At 45.2% G+C, this 13977-nt stretch overlaps 1 protein-coding gene and 1 long non-coding RNA gene across 5 annotated transcripts in view; one reads left to right on the top strand and one right to left on the bottom strand.

Moving 5' to 3' along the window:
* DGKG (diacylglycerol kinase gamma) overlaps positions 1-13977 on the bottom strand; it is a 162236-nt gene that overhangs the window by 37678 nt on the left and 110581 nt on the right. The window lies entirely within an intron of this gene.
* On the top strand, positions 2893-12768 carry LOC133094004 (uncharacterized). Its single transcript, XR_009701346.1, has 2 exons — positions 2893-3082; positions 5990-12768. It is a non-coding gene; the product is annotated as an uncharacterized LOC133094004 (long non-coding RNA).

Genomic DNA, 13977 nt, shown 5'->3' with positions numbered 1-13977 from the left:
CCTCTCCTTGGTCAGTTTAACACACCAGATATTGTGCATTAAATGGCCCTCGGGGTGTGGCTGCCTTATCAGGGCTGCATCCTCTGAACAGGACTGCCACCCAGCCCACTTTTCACTACAGTGTGGAATCATGGAACTCAGAGATGAGAGGGACCCAAGAGAACATGTCCTATCTTTCATCAGTGAGGCCCAGTGAGGTTAAGGATCTTGCCTGTGGTCACCCAACTTACTAATGGTGGAGCTAGACTAGTATCCAGGTGTTCAGACTTCAAGTCTGTGCTCTTTCCACTAAAACATAAGACATTGTGCTGAGATCACATAGCATTTCCTAAATAACCACCCTACAACCTCTATCAGAAAAGGAATAAGAGAACTCATATTAAGCCACTAATATCTGTAAAGGGCAAGTACTTGGTTAATACTTTATTCCAGAATTTTGCCAGGGGTTGGGATGAAGTATATCAGTCTGTGGTTTCCAGAATGTATCCTTTACTAATTTTTAAAAAACTGGGACATTTGTCTGTTTGCCTCTCATTGGATGGAACCCACTGTGTTTTCTGGATTTGTCAAAGTGGTCCCCGAATGCCATCTATAGGTTTGTCCAGCAACTTGGATTCAAGTGTGTATGTTTTCCAAGGCCAGTTAGTTCTCTATTGATCAGCTTTGGGCTCTGATACCCACCTTTATCATCTGTTCTTCCATTTTTGGTTAAGGCTACTCTCTCTCTGGAAAAGATAAAAAAAACTTTTTCGGAATGTCAAAGTCGTAAAGAGGTATGCTTTCCATGTTCTTTTTTGCTTCAAACATTGTCTAACATTCTGCTTGGCCTTCAGCTTGTCCAAAGCTAGGCTCACAGGTCTGAGTTGCCTTGTGCGTTTACACCTGGTTGCATGCTCACACCCTGTCTGTGAGTACGTGTACAACCCTCCAAAAGCATGGGCTCAACCCAGAGTTCCTTGTTGCTGTCATGGTGATTCTTTTTTTTTTTTAAGCTCTTTGCTGCTTTCTTCTTGATCGAATTAATGAACTGTTAAGAATTTATTTTGGAATATCTTCCATCCTTTTGTCCTTTATACATGTATTCTTTTTTTAAAAAATATTTATTTTGTTGCGCCAGGTCTTAGTTGCGGCAGGCGGGCTCCTTAGTTGCAGCTCGTGGGCTCCTTAGTTGTGGCTCGCTGGCTCCTTAGTTGTGGCACGTGGGCTTCTTAGTTGCTGCATGCATGTGGGATCTAGTTCCCTGACCAGGGATCAAACCCGGGCCCCCTCCATTGGGAGCGAGGAGTCACATCCATTGTGCCACCAGGGAAGTCCCCTTACACACATATTCTTATTTAGGGATTTATAAATAAGTCAGACTTATTCTCTGACTTATTCACTGGGTCAAACTTTTCTCCAAACTCTGAAATTAGCTTTGCTCAACCCTGTGCCCCGCATTGAGTTCTTGAACCCTTATCACCTCCTAGACCACTCAGTCACTTTCTCTGTTGGTTGTAGTTACTTCTGCATGACCTCAATTTATTCATTGTTGGCCAAAACGCCCCCTCCCTTCCAGAGGTAATAATAATAATACTAGCAGTTATTTGACAAGAGCTTCCTTGTGCATTGTGCTGGTCCTTCCCTTACATTCTCTCTTGGGATGCTCACATGAACACTGTGAGGGAGGCACCATTGCTACCCCCAAGTGACAGGGTCTCAGAGGGGTTAGGGTGCTGGCTTAAGGCTACACAACTTCCCCTCTACAGGCTGGCAGAGCTCGGTTGCAAACCTAGGCAAGCCAGATGCCAGATTCTACTCTGGAGATGAAAGAGTCAGTGCAGCAAATTGGGACTTTTGCTGATGCTAGACTTGTCGCAAAATTAAACTTCCAGCTGTTGTTTGAATAATTGAAATCTCCCACTACTACTCTGTATTGTAGAGTACTTAGAGCAGTGCCTGGCACGTCAATGTTGGTATCAGTATTATATTTTGCCTCTGTGCCAGCTTTGTGTTAAAAAAAAAAAAAAAAGTAAACCATTAGCACAGCACAGTCCTCGGCACACGGTGTTCCATAAAGTCACTTTTCTTCCCTACTGCTGTTTTAAGTGTACTCTGTCCCCTCCATCTCTAGTCATAACAAGCTAGGAGTGTTAGTTATTAACTTGGTAAGCCGTTAACCTCTCTCTGGAAGAGCAAACAGTCCTCACTCTGCTTTATGATGGAATGTCCCCTTCCCCCACTATCTCACTGAGTCATAGGTGGACTGGGGCGAGTAGAAGAGGTGGAGGGAGCCTGGGGACTGTTGGATATAGCTGCCCCCCACCTTTGGAATGCACCTATTTGAAAATTGAGAGGCAGTGCCTTGTCTTGGAAGGAGCATGCCTGGGCTTAGAGACAAAGAGATATGGGTTTAAATCCTGGCTCTGTCACTTGCCAGCTGTGCGATCCTGCATTGGTTCCTTAACCTCTTTGAGCTTTAATGTGTCATCTGTAAGATGGGGTGGGGATGGGGAAATAACATCTACTTCGAGGGTTTGACTGGTCTCTGGAAGACAGCAGCATTCCAAAACTGTCTGCATTGTTATTACAGTTAATAATAATACTACCTGTGCCATGAGGCATTTTTCAGCCTGAAATCATTCTCCCACTACCTGAGATCTTGCTGGAAGCATTTTAATGGCCCCTTGGCCCAACTCATGCTAGTGGGAGCCTTGCCTGACCATACCCGCATGCCCATTTTCCACGCTTCTTGGCCTAGACACCACACACTGATTTCTTTCAGAACCCCAGGGCTGCTTAAGGCTCGGGAAAGGTAGAAAGTTGCCCTGCTGGATCTGGGAACGTGGAGCCGAGAGAAGTACACTGTAGGCGTAAATGGAACACCGGCCCCAGGGCCGCTCCCGGCGGGTTCCTGAGCTAAATCCTCCACTAGTTCCATGACGTCATGGGGCCCCCTCCCCCTGCTGGGACCCGGGTGGGGGGCGCCTCCTGGGGAGAGCGCAAGGAGGACGGCGGTCCCTGTACGCACCATCGGCCGTCGCTAACCTAGGACCGGGCTGGCAGGCTCGCCCCTGAGCCGAGGCTGCGCTGCAGCGGAACCCAGGTATTTACAGCCGGGTATGGGTCGAAACAGAGAGCTGTTGTCCCCGGCTGCCTGGCAGCAAGCTCGCACACGCCCCAAGTTGTGCTCAGAGTGGGCGCGGGCTGCGAGGTGCCGGACGCGGGCCGCCCGGGTCCGAGGCAGCAGCGCTGCAGGCGCGGGGTGGGGTGCACCCAGGCCAGCCCGGTTCCTGCCCGCCTGGAAGCCGTTCAGGAATCTGCCGGAGCCCAGGCCGGGAGCCGCCCGCGCCCGCCTGCTCCAGGCCTTGCTGCGCCGGCCGCAGCTGTCGGCAAGTTCAACAGTCGTCCCCACTTGCGACGACAGTACCCAAAGCTCTAGTGTCTTTCTAAGCCAAGGGATGGTTTGTTTAGTGGAGGGCCGGTGGGTAGTCTTATTCATGCCATTCCCCCAACCCCCTCCCCCATCTCTCAGATCCTTAAAATCCCCATAATTCTGGGCAGAACTAGGACCCGCCAAGTTCTCCATGCTCTCTGAGGGGCAGAGAGCCGAGGAGGTGAGAGAGGGCAGTGGTGCTTCCCTGCCCGGGCCTCGGTCTTTTCCGAGACCAGGGTGCGTACCTGCCGGCCTCGGTGACCTGAAAAAGGCGGCGGATCTGAGTGAGGCCGCCTCCATTTCAGCCCGGACGATCCTATTTAGGAAGGTCCTCAGAGAAGGAGATCCCATAATTTATTTGATGACCTGTTTCAGTTTTTAGCAACTAGGAAATTCTCCCGTCTTCTAACCTCGATTCACGGTGCCACAGATTACGCTGATTTTCTCCAGTTTAGAACGCAGATTGTTTTGTTTCATACTCCTGCCATTGGGCAGTGTCTGCTCTCTGGAATGACCTCTTCCAGGCCAGATTATAAGGTGTAACCCAGGCCTCGATGCCTCTGGGGGCATTTGTCCCCTTTCAGCTTGAAATTTTCTTTCTTGGGTTCCCTGCCTCTGCATTATCTTGATTGTCTCTCCCATCTTTGGTGACTCCTTCCTGGACTTTCTTTTTAAAAATCTTTCTATTATGGATATTTTCAAATATGTAGGAAGATAAAATAATAAATCCCATGTACCCCAAATCTCAGCTTCAGCAACTAGCAATTCACAGCTAGTCTTATTTCAACTCTACCCCAGTTCATTTGAACTATTTTATAGCAAATCTCTGATATTCTATCATTTCATCTATAAATACTTCTGTATGTATCTCTAAATGATGACTCTTAAAAAAAAGAATTATCTCAATTCGCTTATCACTCTTAAAAAGTAACAATAATTCTTTAACATTGATAAATAGCCAGTAATTGTTCAAATTTCCTCAACAGTCTCATTTGAAAAAAAAAATGTTTTGTCTGAAAGGTCTACAGATTAAATTTGGTTGATATGTCTTTTAGGTTTCTTCTGATCTATAAATTCCCTGTTCTTTTTTTTTTTCTTGCCGTATAATATTTATTGAAGGAAATGGGTAATGGGTCATTTGTCCTGTACAGCAGAGCAAACTTTAACGTGCATACGAATCACTTCAGGATGATTAAAATGCAGATTCTGATTTGGGAGGTCTGAGGTGGCCTGAGACCGCATTTCTACATCCTCCCTGGTGATACTGAGGTTGCATATATGATGGACCACACTTTGAGAAGTAAGGCCATATAGCATTTTCCAGATTTTGGATATTGCTGATTGCATCTCTGAGGTGTTTTTAAAACATATTCCCAGCCTATCTGGAGGCTTGATCAAATTCAGGGTTGACATTTTGGCAAGAATACTCTATCAGTGTATTTCCTATTGCATCTCATCAGGAGGCAGATAGTTTACTTGTCTCATTTTTTGGTGATGTTCAGGTTGGTTAGTGGGTTCAGGTGTCGTCAGCCTGACTCTTCCATTATAGAGTTCTTAATCAGTGGATGATGATCCTTGTCTGGACCCATTATTACAGTCCTTTAGTGGTAGGATACACTTGAGGACACCCTAGCACCCTTTCTGTGCTCTTCTTCCAAATTTCTACAAATGCCATTTTCTCCATGAATTCTTCCTTTCCATTCTCCAAAAAGGATCTCTGTCTATCTCTCATCTCTGCATCTGTGTTCTCATGGAATCAAAGACCTTAAGAGTCTTGAAAGATCATTCAGTCTAATTACCTCATTTTATAGATGAGAAAAATGGAGGTTAAGGAGGTAAAAGGAATGGTCCATTGTCACATAGCTAATCAGAGTCATCAGATCTGGAATTAGACCTTTGGTCATTTAGATTGGCAACCAAGAGGACATGAGTGATTTTGTAAGGAGGAATTTTGGCAGCTGGATGAGGGCCAAAGCACAGAATCTTAGAATGGTAAAGCCAGATGGAACATTAGGTTTGGTAATGTCTGATTACCAAAATGAGAACAATGAGGCCTAGAGTTGGTGAGTGACCTTTCCAGATCACACGGCTGTCTCTTGCAAGAGTTAGGGCTTAATTAGGGCCACATATATAGGCCACAGAGTTGGGCCTACTTGCTTCTGTTTCTGCTGTACTCACTGCATAAACTGCCATGCAGCTCTTTTATGCGTATTAAAATCCTACCCTTCCAGCTCAAAAGCTAACTCCTCTCTGAGGCTTTTTCTATAGAGGAAATTGCTCTAGCTAGAAATTGATGTTCCCCTTCTCTGAATTTTCATGGCATTGTTTTTCTGTCGTATATGGAATGTATATTCTGCCGTAGATCATGCATATTTGCCTGTCCCCAGGAGATTTTAAGCTCCCAGAGGGGAGGGACCATATGTTACATGGCTCTGTGTTTTCCATAGTTGTGGTATGTCTTACCCATTTCAGAAGTCCAATATAACTATTTTTTAATTGGAAGAATGTGTACAGAGATCCCCAAACAAAAACCAAAGTGTTCCTTAAAGAAACCTGACAAGGTTTTTTTCCTTCCAGATGAGTTCCCGCAACTTCCCAGGATGAGTATATTGACCGAATAAAGTGGACTGAATACCCAGATTAGGGAGAAATACGGAAGGTTAATCCAAGTCTGCAAGAAATGGTCCTCTGATCACAGCTAAGGGAACTCTATATCTGAACAGCTGGTAATAAGAATAGGACACATGGGGCATGATGTATATGAGACAAACATTAAGAGACAGAAGACAAAAAGCACTCATTCATCCATCAAGAATGTTGGGAACCTACTTTGTGCTAGACCCTGGGGATGGAGTGGAAATGGGACACAGTCCCTTTCCTTAAGGGACCTCCTGCAGGTCAACGCTAGAGGCAGTGATATCCTGCTAAATGCTTAACAGCAGGATCTCCAGGAAAAAAAGAAGCTCTGATCATGGTGTTCCACAGTGTAAATATTCCCACTATGGCAAATTTCAAGCTACAAATGTGACATCACCGAAAGCAAAGGTAGGAAGAGATGTGCCAGCAAGCAAGCTGGCCCCAGCATACCACTGAGAAGGCAGTAGATATCTGCATATCTGCAGGGCCTATGGCCAGAACAGAGGAATTTATTGGGAGCGAAAGAAAAGCAGTCAGGGCAAATAGTGCTGTCTATTTTCCCTAGAGAAGAACTAGAAAGAATGTTTTTAGTGTCAATAATCTGATGTGTATCCTGAGGGAAGAAAAGGGAAGAAATTGAGTGGTGTTGATGAGTGGTGATAGCATTTCTAGAAAGACAGTCTGGTATTATCTACATTAAAAAAATTTTTTTTGGCCTGGCACGTAGCTTAATCTTCCAGAGCAGTGGCTTCCCCTGCATTCAGAGGAGCTGTCTTATAGCATTTTCAGAGCTCATGTCTTGCTGTGGGCAGTTAGATACTAATACACATGTGTTATATGATAATATTAATAGATACAATTTATTGAGTAACTATTATGAACCAGGCACTTCATATATTTTATGTCTAATCCTTACAGCCCTGCAAGGTTGGTATTTGTATCCTCCTTTTTACAGATGAGGAAACACTGAGTCAGTGAAACTGAGGAAGGTCCTTGTTTTCCCAGTTTATCCAGGTTTGTGGTGGGCTTCATGAACTTACAGGTTTCCTACAGAAGATGCAAATGACAAGATCAAGAAGACAGTCCAGCTTATAGAGCATATACCTGAGGCCTGTGAATTTTGTGCTTTGTTACCTATGAGACTACTTTTGGAGACTTCTAGATATAAGGGATTTGATTCTTCATTTTAAGGAGGACACTGGAAAAAATGGAGTCTATCAAGAGAAGAGTGGTCAGGATAGTCAGGAGTCTGTACATCAAGTTGTATAGGAACTGGGGACGTTGGCAAAGATCAATAGGAGATGACATGGAAGATAGATTTCAGCCCTATGAAGGGCAGTCGTGTGGAGGAGCAGAAAGGCATGTTCTGTGTGCCTCCAGATGGTGGAAATAGGCCCAAAGATGGGGAATTCAGTCATGCATCCCACAAACACTTATTGGGCCTCTATTTTCTTCCAAGCATTGTGCTAAGGGCTGACAAGGGAAGGATATGGCGATGAAAGGGACATACATCCTTGTTCAACATCGTGAAGAACTTTCTGAAAGTCAGAGCTTTCTAACAATGGAACAGGCTTCTGGAAAAGTAGTGAGCTTCCTACCCTCGGAGTATTCAGGCAAAGGCTGGATGTGTACTTATCAGAATGTGCCAGAATGAATCTTTTTGTTGAGCGGTACATGGGACCAGATCCCCTTCCAGTTCAGAGATTCGGAGTCTTCATTCAGCCTTGCTTCGGCAGGCTACAGTGCTGTGCTGAAAAAGTGTCATCACGGTCCCCCTCCTACCGCCCGTGTCCATCTAGCTGCATGCTCCGCGTTCTCTGACACTGAGTGGTGGCGGGCCAGTTAGACTGGAAAGTGGCTGCCATCTGTGACAGGGATGATGGCATTTTGGCGGGTTTGTGTGGGCTCCAGGAATGCAGCATTGAAGCCATGTACACACAACCTGCTTAAGAACATCCCATGGGCAGAAAATGTTTTCTTCCTCTTCATGCCTCCTCTGTTGCTGTGCCAGGCGGGCACAATGGTGCCTTTGAGAGGGGCAGCTGGAAGGGGGTGTTGGCAGGGAGGCTGGAAGTAGAACATTGCAGCTGAGGGGGAACCAAATTCATTTCCAGGAGCAAGCCTGCCCTGGATGCCAGTTTCCAAAACAAAACTGCTGCTTCTCAGAGCTCACGGTGGTGGGTTGCCTCAGAGTTGGACAGAGGGCAAAGCCGTTTCCTATCCGCTGCTCCATCCTCCCCAAGTTAAAAAAAATCCTGGTGTGTTGAGGCATTCTTGCTCTGGATGCAGATTCATGGGCTTTGCTGTCTGTCTGGGGAGCTCAGACCAACTTGGGGTGGATGGGGCTTTCTGAAGGGTCAGACTTGCTTGCAGATAGAACGGGGCTGATGGCCATAGCGGCAGGTAGGCTTCTTGGCCACCAGAGAGGGCTCAGGATGGAGACCCTTCCTTCTGCCTTTCAGAGTCACTTCTTCTGACCCCCTAGCAGCCCTGCACCCTTGCTGCCAGATGGGCTCTGCCCACTCACCGTCTTCACTCTCCTTGGTGGGAAAGAGGTGGGAGAACTCTGGCATTTCCTGTCCTGGGTTCACAGTTGTCCCAGACCCTCGGCTACTTTCAAAGTTCTCAGCAACAGCTCAGAGATGGGCGTGGGAGGTCTTCCCACTCACCTCACAGTTAGGAGAAGGCCTGAGTACCGGACTGCAAGCTCAGCCGTCTCCCACTCTGTGTTGCAGTTGGAGCAAGGTGGGTTCCCTTTTACTTTGGCGGCTTCCAACAAAAAGGTATCACTTGAGTCCGGTCAAGTAGTAATTTCTGTTAGTGTTCACACTAATTATGGGATTTTTTTACACTTGGGTTCAAATTGTACAATCAATAACTAGAGAGCAATTACTTCATTTCAGGTACTGGGGAGACAGGATGAATAAGATAGAGGCCTTGCTTCAGACAGCCGACTGCTTAAGAGATATGCCAAGTTCTGAATGGGAGCCCCACCACCAACTCAGCTGACACATACATTAGGGGGAAAGCAGAGGTGTAATGCAGAGGCCAGCTCCTACCGGGAGGGCTGTGGCATTGTGGGAGCATGTGGGCTTTCATCTGATCTGATCTTGCGGTACTTATCTTTAGGAGACTCAATTTCCTTGAGTAAATAATACACACCACGCAGAACTGTTATGAGGATTAAACCCGACAGTGTACCAAAGTGCCAGGACAGAGCTTGTGGCCAGGTGAGTGCTCAGGAAGTGACTGCTGTTGTTATTAACTTGTGGATCCCAATGGACTTGAGATACAATGTGTATGTGCACACATTATTTAACCGCTCCTTTGTTAGGTTATATGCCCTTCCTGAAAGAGTCAGTTCTTCTCCTTTCTTAATTCCTCTTCTATAGAATACTAGCATCAGCAAGTTTACGACCTCACTAAGATAGATAACCAAAGACCTATCCACTATAGCCAATGAACATATTTGTATGTAATATTCTCTGTCTGTTTCATAACCCAGTTGTAGAAGCAGAAAAGGATTGGAATAGTTCTCATCCAAGGTCCCTGAATCTCCTGAGTGTAGAGATGAAGATCATGAATTCTTTTCAATATTCTAAGAAGTCTAAGAGAAATAATACATTTCCCACTGACAGGGCCTCACAGGTCATTATTATTTAAAAGATGCATTTGTTTGGTAGACATAGCTTGGGGAAAGTTATTCTTTCACTAAGGGACCTTGGTGGGTAGAAAAGTTAAGCTTGTTGGGGCAGAGGTTAGCCAAGAGATCGCCCAGGAATCTGTGTGGGGGTGCCTTGTAGCCCAACATGCTGAGTCATGTGACCCCAGCCTCAGTCTCCTGAGACCTCCTCGGGCCTCATCTATCCACTGTGCTGCATATACCCCTGTCTGCTTTGTGAAAATGTAGGCATGAGAATTCATCCCTAAAAATTATTCTGAAGTCCTTGGGAGACACAAAGCATATGTAGCCAGGAGTCTGAAGACAAAGAAAATCAAAGCAATTCACAAAGAACAAAGGAAATGGAAAAGAACAAGAAAATAAAAGCATATGGATGAATGGAGGCTTGAAGTGAAATACAGGGTATGCATGTGTAGGGAATAAAAAAGAGGGTCATTTAAGAGAGAAAAAGTTATGTGTCAGAAACTGTAAGCAAACAATGGGATTTTTAAAGAGGAACTGACAGAAACAATTTCTTCGTAGTAGGCTGAAAGATTTTAAGGATCAGTGAAGGAAACTTATAGTCAGTGCGTGGCTGAAAGAGGTAGAGAGATGGAAAGGATGGAGCTGTGTTTAAAAATGGATAAAGATTTAGGAAATCAAAGAATCACAGAGGTCCTCCAGAGGCCTGCTTTTAAAGATACAAAGGCTAATATTATTACAGGATTGAAATAAGGTCAACATTAGAACAGTACTGATCCCTGATTGCTGAGACTGTGGGTTACTTTTCCTTTTTGCCTCTCTATGGTTTAAAATGTTCTACCATGGATTTGGATAGCTTTTATAATCAAGAAGAGAATTTAGCACACGTAGTAGGAGGGAGCAGGAAGAAACTGAGGTGGGGTATTTGGAGCAGTGAGAACTGTAGGATGGGCAAGAAGGAGAAATCTGAAGAGCAAGAGCTGCCTTGGGTGGCCTCACAGTGAGGATGCTGCTGGAAAGATGGAGCCCCTGGACTTGATGGAGGAAGTGAATGGACTCCAGAGACGGGAGAGGATGTCCTCTAAGGCCCATTCCAGTCTTTGACTCCAGGGTTTGATGCATGATCAGGTTGCCACCTTTTGTTTTCTAAGAACTCAAAATCCCCTGCAATGCTCTCCTCAACTTTCCCTTCCCCATGAATACGTTTTCGTTTCATCTCCCCTGGAATCACTGTGGCTGTGTTGATGGGCTGAGCATTTGGCTAGTTCCCACCTTCATTACTCCAAGCTCTGAAAGGCTCTACCTGCCCAAGCTGAGAAGGTGTAGATGATGCCAGAAGAGGCCAAGGTGCTTGAAGTTCTCTTCCCTCTAATTGAGGAGTGTGCAAAATTGCCAGTGGATACCAAGGCAGCCATGGGTTCTTTCCTGCCACTGACTGGCTGGGTGAACTTGGCCAAGCTACTGAACCTGTAAAGTCCTTGTTTTCGCTCTTCTGAAAAATAATGACACTTGACTGGATTGGAGTAGCTAAAGATATCTGCTCAATCTTAAAGTAATCTGATTCATTATTTACTCAGCTTCTTTACATGCACATGGCTGTGCTAAATATTAGTTTTAGAATTTAGGATTCTCATAGACAGGGCCCATCTCATGATATGGCTTCAAGATCCCTAGTACTGTGCCCAGCACATTGCCTTTTGTAAAAATCACGTTTAAAAAATTGAGATGAAATTCACCTGACACAAAATTAACCATTTTAAAATATATGATTCAGTGGCCTTTAGTACTTTCACTCACGCTATCTTTTTGAAGTGTTAGAATAACACAATCTTTGAGGTTGGTTCCGTTTTGTTTTAATAAAACAGTGCTGCACTGCACCTCCATGCTCATCCCCTTGTGAACTCACGCACAGGAAACTCTCCAGGTCTAGGACGTGAAGAACCTGCTGGGTCATTTGGCCTACAGGTGCATTTTCAGTTCAGCATTTGCCGTCAAACTGCTCTCCAGAGTGGTTTACCACTGCTGTCTGTCCCCCGGCAGTGTCTGAGAGTTTCCATTTCTGCTCCTTCTCCCATCGTGGGGTGCGATATTCCCCATCGTGGTGTGGGAGCCCCACAGCACAGAGCAGGTAAAAGAAATGAACCAGCTTCGGCAACGTCACCACGGAGAGATCTCAAGAACTAATGGTGAGTGAAAAAGGCAAGCTGCAGAGCACAAAAGGGTTGTGGGAACTCGACTCCATCCAGAAAATTTTATTTTTTGGTTACAAAGATACTTGAAGGGAATACAACAAAATATTGACAAACACCAATTCTAAGTGAGGGGGAAATGGGAGGGTTTGATCTAAAAAGTTCTCAAAACCTTGTTGTATTAAAAAAAAAATCCTCAATTAAAAGGGGGGAATTGATGTGCAGAGATTCCCAAAATATACTGGGTAACAGATTTTTTTGAAGCAGCTTCCACATTTGGACTCACTTTTCCCCATGCAGAGGTTCATATTAGTGGAGCTGGCTAGCCTTCCCTTGTGAACATTGTTTAAAAGTAGATACAATATCAAGGAATTTTGGAAGTTCTTATTTTTAACCAGTAAAATGAAAAATTTCCACAGCTTGTAATAAAATAAGTGCTCAAGCAGAAGCCTGCCTCTTTTGCTCCATGTAACTACAGCTCAAAACCTGTGCAAGGCTATTCTGGGCCTGGGGTGCAGGAGGTGACTCAGTGTGTCCCTCCCTCACCCTTCCCCCACCCGTTTATTCAGGTAAAAGCAGATTAGAATAAACATCAAAGGCCGCTTTGGAAGGGAAGGGAAGTCAGAGACGTTGAGACCAGGGCTGATGACAACCATGTGGGTGACATGCTGGCTTCTTAATTAGAGGCAACCGCAATTTATGAGCACCCATTTCCCAGGAACAGCACTAACTTTCACAGCTTCCTTTGTGTGCCCATGGAAGAAGCATTTAGAGCATGCATTCGCAATATATATATTTTTTGCTCTCTTTTTCATAAATGTAAAAGTCTCATGCCTGCTTTTAATGTTATCTGAAATGTGAAAATAAATAAATGTATGTGACTACGAGCAGATCAAGTATACCTCATACCTGTGAGAATCTCTGCTCTAGAATAAAGTGCCAGTACTGCCCTGAAACTCCCGAGTTTTGGGCAAATCTGGATTTGAAGCCTGACCTGACCACTCAGAGGCTGTGGACCTCAGGTGAGCTTCTCGCTTTCTCTTAGCTTCTATCCCCATCTCTGGAAAGGTGATATGATACCTGCCACTTGGGGCTGCTTTGTAGATTCTGTGAGGCAGTTAGCAACACTGCCAGTTAACTTAAAAAAATAACAAACCTGAAAATGTTAATCCGAATAATAGCCTTGGGAAGTAGGCTAACCCCTTTCTTCCCATTTTATAGATGAGAATACTGAGGCCCAGACAACACACTTCCACTGAGGAGGGCTAATGCTTGTCCGGGCCAAGCCCCTTTCACTGAGTCCCCCCCAGCCAAGTATCTGCAGGTGAACAGTAGATCTGGAGTCACCTTCTCCCCAGCCTTAGTCTTTGACCCCTAAATAGTGTCTAGGGTGATTGCTCATGTGGCTCCTCAAGGCCCCAGGATCCAGTTTCCTTAGCACTAGTTAAGTAAGTATTATATTAACCAGCTCTTCTTGTATGTTCTGTCAACTGGGCTGTAAGCTTTATTTCAGAGAAGGGACCAAGTCTTCTAGGCCTCAGTAGGCCACAGGCCTCTGAAAAACAGGCTGTATTCCTTGTGAGAGACTTTCAATGGAGACCTTCCCTGCATAAGCTCATTTTAGCTTTAAGTTTCACCATCCAAGTTTTACCAAGGTGACACACAGACACGAAACTAGAAATAGACTTTCCTATCTGTTCCCCTGAACCCCTTACCTTTGTGCCCTTTCTCAAGTCGCTGAACCTCTCAGCCTTAGGTTCCTCAACCATAAAGTGAGGACATTAATATCTTCCCTGCATGTTCTGTGGATCAAAATAAAATGAGATGCTGTGTGGGAAAACCTTTGGTAAACTTTAAGGCAGTTTCCCTCTCTGACTCTCCTCCTGTCCAGCCTGAGCCCCCTCCTTCCTCAAATGAGCGGTAGGACTGTGCCCTCTGTTCTCTTAAAGCATTTCTCAGCAGACCTGCCCAGCTGCCCCAGCTGAGACGGGACCAAGTGGTCTCACATTCAGTAAAGGAGGAAGAAACAGTGCGTCCATGCTGAAAAATTCGCCGAATTTCTAGTGCTTGTTAGGTCAATCTCTGTTTACTGTGTT

The sequence above is a fragment of the Eubalaena glacialis genome, chromosome 6 (genome assembly GCF_028564815.1).
Source record: "Eubalaena glacialis isolate mEubGla1 chromosome 6, mEubGla1.1.hap2.+ XY, whole genome shotgun sequence".
Taxonomy (NCBI): Eukaryota; Metazoa; Chordata; class Mammalia; order Artiodactyla; family Balaenidae; genus Eubalaena; species Eubalaena glacialis.
Note: the sequence above shows the minus strand (reverse complement) of the source record. Positions and strands in the feature narration are given on the sequence as shown.